Here is a 6,959-nt window from a genome sequence, read left to right as displayed (position 1 = left end):
GCGAGCCTATGCTTCTTTACCATCCTTCTGCTCCTTACTGGATGCCTGATATTCACCAATATAATCTTTTTTAAAGGGGTGTATTTTGGGGATAGAAGAAACAGATTTGGATTGAAAACTATAATCAGAAGTTCCATAGGCTCCCAACTGCAAAAAAGAAGAACCCAAAGCCCAAATTGAATGTCCTGACATGACTAAATGTCTACATAAAAATAAGATTATTGTTACAAATATACACTCACTAGGGCCCTCAGGAAAGGCACTACCACAATAACCATGTTTGAAGGATTTGTTCTTTCAAAAACAAGCAGAAAAATAATGAGACTTCATATAATTATAAAATATCAGATCTGGAAATGACCTTACAAACTTGGTTCAACTTCCTCTCTGGCTACCCAGTGAAGAGGTGTCTTGCCCAAAGTTCGTAGTCAGCAAAAGAGGGGAACTGGTAGTCCGTGTTTCCTCAGCTCTTTCTCTTATAATCTGCCACCTCCTGGGTATCTCCTCTGACACAGCTGTTACTGATGATTAAGCTTATATCCCTTCTCCACAAAAACCCTTTTCAAACAAAAAATAATAATAAATGCCTTTGCCAGTGCTATATCATTTCCTCTTTTTATAACCATGTCTTCTTTCCCGGAACTTCCTCTAGGTACATATTTTGTTGTTAGTTTTTATTTTCTTTATTCCATCAGAATTTGGCACCATTGAAGTCTATAATCTATATGAAAGGTTTTATGTTTTATTTTTAATACCATTTGGTTCAGCATGACTGATATGCATAGCTGGAAACACACACACACACAGAGCTGTCCAGAGGCTGGCTGGTGACAAGAAATGAACAGGTGTGAGGGATAGTCATTGGAATCTACAGCCTGGTCTTCAGGCAGATCCAATGTCCCATTGTGATGATTTACTTTCAGTCAAAATGAGCACAGGTGCTGCAAACATCATCCAGTGTCTATTTTATATCAATCTGTCTGCAATGCTCACTAGAAAACATCTGGGTTTCATTCCCCTCATCTCCTGCTGGGTGCCCTCCATTCACCCTTCTACAATCCTTGGCTCCCCTTATCCCCATAGAACCTGCTGCCTCCCTATCTATGTTAGGACATCCTGGCTGCATGGTGACCACGTGAAAGCAGCCTGGATCCTGTTAACCCTGGCTTGAGGGTAAATTGTAAAGCTTCATTACCATGACACTAATTCATTGATCTCATAAATTAGACATATGAATTCAAAGCTGTTCTTTGAATGTTCACTCATTGTGCACTTATTTATTATTGAGTTGTAGCAGAATTTTTCACAGAAGTAAATGTTTTTAGTTTACATGTTTTTGGTTTCCATGTCTGATCCATGTAGAAGGTTTTATAAATCAGTATGTCACTCCTTTAAATGCCCTATGGTCATATTTTTAAAAGACCCTATGACAAGGACGCTAGCACATTGAAAGGAAAGATTATAAAAACTTCAGAACTTTGACATAAAACTAATATATTATGTGATAATGTTTCTAGTAGAAACCAGGACCTCATTCATCACAAAAGACAAACCTTGACCAAGTTCCATGCTATGTGTTAAGGAAACTGTCACCCTCTATTCACACTGAATGTTGTCACTCCTAATCAGATCTGGGTAACTTAGAAACTTTGGAGGAAAATACTGCTGAGAAAAAATAGTTTTGCTAAACAGAATACTGGGGACAAACTCAGGCAGCAAAGCCTCCAGTCAGGACCCCTCTCACTATGTCAGTTTTATCCTCTACCAAATGAGAAGATGGGCCTATACATCTATACTTCTGTGGTATAACTTACTTTTTTCCTTGATGCCAAAGTCGCAGTAGCTGCTGCATATGTTAGAGATTAGCTAAAACATGGTAGACATTAGCTGGAGAGCTAGGAGCAATAATGTTTTGATTAGAATGGTGACCAGTTTTGCCACACCCTAGTGGGTCTCTGATTATCTCAGAAGGCATTGTGAAATGCTTGGGAGGAAAAAATGTTCAAAATCATTTAAACTGAAAGTAGGAGCCAAGAGAACTCAGCACTTGTGAGTTTGTGGAATGGAGTGCTGAGACATTGAACAATGCTTTTCCTCTTCCTCACCCCCATAACCAATCAGTCACCGTATTCTGCCAAGTCTTCTCAGACAATATCTCTTGCATCTGTTCCTTTCCATTCACAGCACTGCCATCCTCCCTGCAGCTGCTTAACAGCTCACCCTTGGTTTACTATGAAGGCTTCTTGAGTGTTCTCTCTGCCTGCTCCTGTCCAATTTTGGCTCTGATATAATATCAATCTTTCAGAAGTAGAGCTTGTTTTAAAGAAAAAGAAAGAAAGGAAGAAAGGAACAAAGAAAGAAAGAAAGAAAGAAAGAAAGAAAGAAAGAAAGAAAGAAAGAAAAACAAAAAGAAAGAGAGAGAGAAAGAGAGAGAGAAAAAGAAAGAAAGAAAGGGAAAGAAAGAAAGGAAGGAAGAAAGAAAGAAAATGAAAACATCTTCAGTGGCTCTCCATTGCTTCTGGGAATAAGGCAAAACCCTTGTCTTAAAATTAATATCCTCTCACACTCTGGCCCTTGCTTTAGCTACCTCATACACACTCTTTCCTTCAGTCAAACAGGTCAATAGAGTATCCCTAAATATAGCTTCATCTTCACTGCTACAACCAAGCTTTTTTTTTTTTCAGTCTTTGTATCACCTTCTGGAATACCCAACATTATTCCCTTAACCTCTGCAAATTCCAGCTATGGCTCTACTTCCCATCAAATCTCATATTTTTCTTAAAGCCTTCCTAAGCCACTAAGCCTGAAGGGATCTCTCTCTTTGAATTCCTTTAGTAATTATTCACGTGGTTATGAATCTTTTTTTACTATGTTTAATTGCAGTATAGTTGATTTAGAGGGTTGGCCAAAAAGTTCGTTCGGGTCTTTTTGTACCATCTTAGTTAAACCCGAACGAACTTTTTGGCCAGCCCAATGCAATGTTGCGTTAATTTCTACTGTACAGCAAAGTTATTCAGTTATACATATATATATATTCTTTTTGTATTCTTTTCAATTATGGTTTATGATAGGATATTGAATATAGTCCCCTGTGATATACAGTAGGACCTTGCTGTTTATCCATCTTATATATAATAGTTTGCATCTGCTAATCCCAACCTCCCAATCCTTTCCTCCCCCATTCCCCTCCTCCTTGGCCACCACAAGTATGTTCTCTATGTCTGTGAGTCTGTTTCTGTTTCCTAGATATGTTCATTTGTGTCATATTTTAGATTCCACATATAAGTGATATTGTATGGTATTTGTCTTTCTCTTTCTGACTTACTTCCCTTAGTATAATAATTTCTAAGTCAATCCATGTTGCTGCAAATGGCATTATTTCATTCTTTTGATGGCTGAGTAATATTCCATTGTGTATATATACCACTTCTTCTTTATCCATTCATCTGTCGATGGACATTTTGGTTGTTTCCATACCTTGTCTATTGTAAATAGTGCTGCTATGAACATAGGGGTGCATGTACCTTTTTGAATTATAGTTTTACATGGGTATATGCCCAGGCATGGGATGGCTGGATCATATGGTAACTCTATTTTCAGTTTTTTGAGGAACTTCCATACTGTTATCCATAGTGGCTGCACCAATTTACATTCCCACCAACAGTGTAAGAAGGTTCCCTTTTCTCCATACCCTCCCCAACATTTATTATTTGTAGACTTTTTAATGATGGCCATTCTGACAGTGTGCAGTAGTATGTCACTGTAGTTTTGATTTGCATTTCTCTAATAACTGGTGATGATGAGCATCTTTTCATGTGCCTATTGGCCATCTGTATGTCTTCTTTGAAGAAATGTCTGTTTCAGTTTTCTACCCGGTTTTGATTGGGTTGTTTGGGGTTTTTTTGTTATTCAGTGGTATGAGTTGTTTTTATATTTTGGAAATTAATTCCTTGTCAGTCACATCATTTGCAAATATTTTTTCCCAATCTGTAGGTTGACTTTTCATTTTGTTTATGGTTTCCTTTGCTGTGCAAAAGCTTCTAAGTTTTATTAGGTCACATTTGCTTATTTTTGCCTTTCTTTCTATTGCCTTGGGAGACTGACACTTGGTCCTGTATCTTCAGCTCCCTTTATTTCTTATTAAATCATTTATTTGTAATTTTTATTACAGATAAATTATCTAAAAAATTATAGAAAAATTATGACAGTAAAGAAATACTTGAGAAATGAGGAGGATGATAGAGTAGAGAAGCTGACCCATAATCCCAGTTCCCCAACTGGAAAACTTCTGTTTTGAGGAGCATAGGTTTTCTGTCCTGTGTATCATCATTTATGAGCTTTGTGACCTTGAGATAGTCAACATATCTAAGTCTCAATTTCCCAATCTGGAAAACTGGAAAAACAACAGTACTTACTTCCCAGGATTGCTATGATTATTAAATGGGATATCATGTATGAAACAGAATAAGAACTCAGCCTGGTACAAAGCAGTCAGCAAATTTTCTAATATTGTTACTCTTATGTTTCAGTCATGTTGTATGTATATTTTCATAGCTGAGAGCATGCTTTTCTTCAATTGACAATGTTTTATAGGCATTTTTCCCATTGTGGTACCATCTTCAGACAGATTATTTTAATAGTTTTATAACAATCTATAACATGCATGCATCATATTTTACTCATGCATGCTTTTTTTGTTAGGTACTTGGGTCGCTTCCCCTATTCTATTGTTATTATAAATAATGTCTTGATTGATATTTTATGCATAAAAATTTCCCTCCATTTGGATTATTTCTTTAGAATAATTGTCCAGAAATGAGGTTTTTGAGGAAAAGAGATGCACATTGGGACGGCTTTTATGCCACCAGCAATTTTAGATAGCACCAGTTTTATATACACACTAATTTTGTATATTATTAATTGTAAAGCTATGTAATATTCAAAATAGTATCTCTTTTTGTTTTTTTCCTTTTTCTTTAAACATTTTTAGTAGCAAGTTGGATATTTTTCACATGTAGATTTGCTACTATATCCTCTTTTATACATTGTTTACATTCTTTGCTTATTCAACTATTTGGACTTTAATGTCTTTGTTTTAATTTCTATAGGCTCTTTATATAAAGAATAGTCTTTTGTCTGTCATATTTGCTGCCATATTTTCTTGGTCTGTTATTTACTTAAAAATTTTTAAGCTATTTTTTTAATTTACAGGAGTATTACATTTATGTGGAATTCAGTATGCCAGCATTTTCCTCTGGGATTGTTTTCATTAATTCTCAGCCTTCAAAGTTACTTTCTAATCTACTTCCTTTGGCAGCTTTTCTACTGTTGTGTTGTAATATTATTTTAGTCTATTGTTATATAACTGTTCTCAACCTGGATTATAAACTCCTTAAATTCAGAGATCCTGTTCTATGCTATGGGCAGAGCGGAAAGAGGACTGGCTTGTGAGTTCAAAGACCTATACTTGAGTCCATGTATTTGCTATGTAACTTTAGATATGTCAGTTCATTTCTTTTGGCTTCTATAAGATAGAAACTTACCCCCTGCTTTTTTCTATAAGTTATTAGGAGAAGCCAATGTGTTTATATACATGAAAGTTTTGTTAACTGTAATGCACCATTAAAAGTCAGTTGTAATTTTTTGTGTGTCCAACAGTACCTAGCACAGTGCTGCCTTGATAAGAGGTTCTCAGTAAAATTGTTTACTTTGGATTTTATAGGGTAATCATATTTTAAGGAAAAGAAGAGAGAGAAGTCACTATACTAGATGTTTATAATAGCCAGGATTACTATCTATACACTCTAAATTTTCTAGTGTGAAACAAATTACAAATCGTCTCCCTAATTGTAAGATGTGTCTTGGTTTAATTTGGGAAATGTGGTATACTTGGCTATGACCTCCTCATTAATTGATTTGGGCTAGGTAAAAATTTCAAAGTTAGCAGTTGTCTAATCTTAGGCATGAAACAAGTATGGAAATTCACTTTAAGGATCTTTTGAAAATTATCTCTGTTGCAAAGTGAAGATTACCCATGCTAAATGTATGTGATCTTCTAAATGAAAGATAATCTGGAAAGTAAAGATTAGATAACAGTGTTTAAGAATCCAAGAGGCCATTATAGTTCCTTTCTTTTAAACCTATTCTGTCAAACATAGAAATACTGCAATGAACTGGCAGTGGCAACACTGGATATGCTTTCAGTTTTGTGAGATTTGTGGCAACAAATGAAGAAACACAAAAACTGTAGACTGATATGCATCTCTTAGAGATAGAGAATGCATAACCTCAGATAAAGTGTCTACCTTGTGCGTGAAGAAACTCGACACCACGAAATATGAAGCCATAACAGACAAAACTTATTCACAAATCAAGATGAAAGGGTACCAGTTCTTTATGACTTTCTGGAGAAAAAGCACACACACACACACACACACTGATGTTTTATGCTCCTTGTTTAAAAAGAAATTTGACAAAAAATGCGTGAGAGGGAGGAGATATGGGGATATATGTATATGTATAGCTGATTCACTTTGTTATAAAGCAGAAACTAACACACCATTGTAAAGCAATTATACTCCAATAAAGATGTTTACAAAAATTTAAAAATGTGTGTGTGTATGTGTGTGTGTGTGTGTGTGTACTACACATCCAAACTTGAAGAGGCAGCAGGGGAAGGAAGAGAGAAAATAAATATGCTTATATTTTTAATGAGCCTGAAGTTCTGACTCAAGTCTTTTAGAATCATTTTAATGAATTCAATTTCAGAATCTGTGGCAAGATTAGGGAGAGATTCATTAAAATAAAATGCAATTCACCCAAAGGTAATTCTCCTTGCAGAGACTATCTTTCCTCATCATGTATATAAGTGTCAGATGAAATAAAAACCAGCCAAACCCAATATACACCAGACACTATGCTGGACCAAATTAACTTAAAATTTTGAAATTAGTGGAATT

This window comes from Delphinus delphis, chromosome X (genome assembly GCF_949987515.2).
Source record: "Delphinus delphis chromosome X, mDelDel1.2, whole genome shotgun sequence".
Taxonomy (NCBI): Eukaryota; Metazoa; Chordata; class Mammalia; order Artiodactyla; family Delphinidae; genus Delphinus; species Delphinus delphis.
This window is presented reverse-complemented; position numbering follows the sequence as displayed.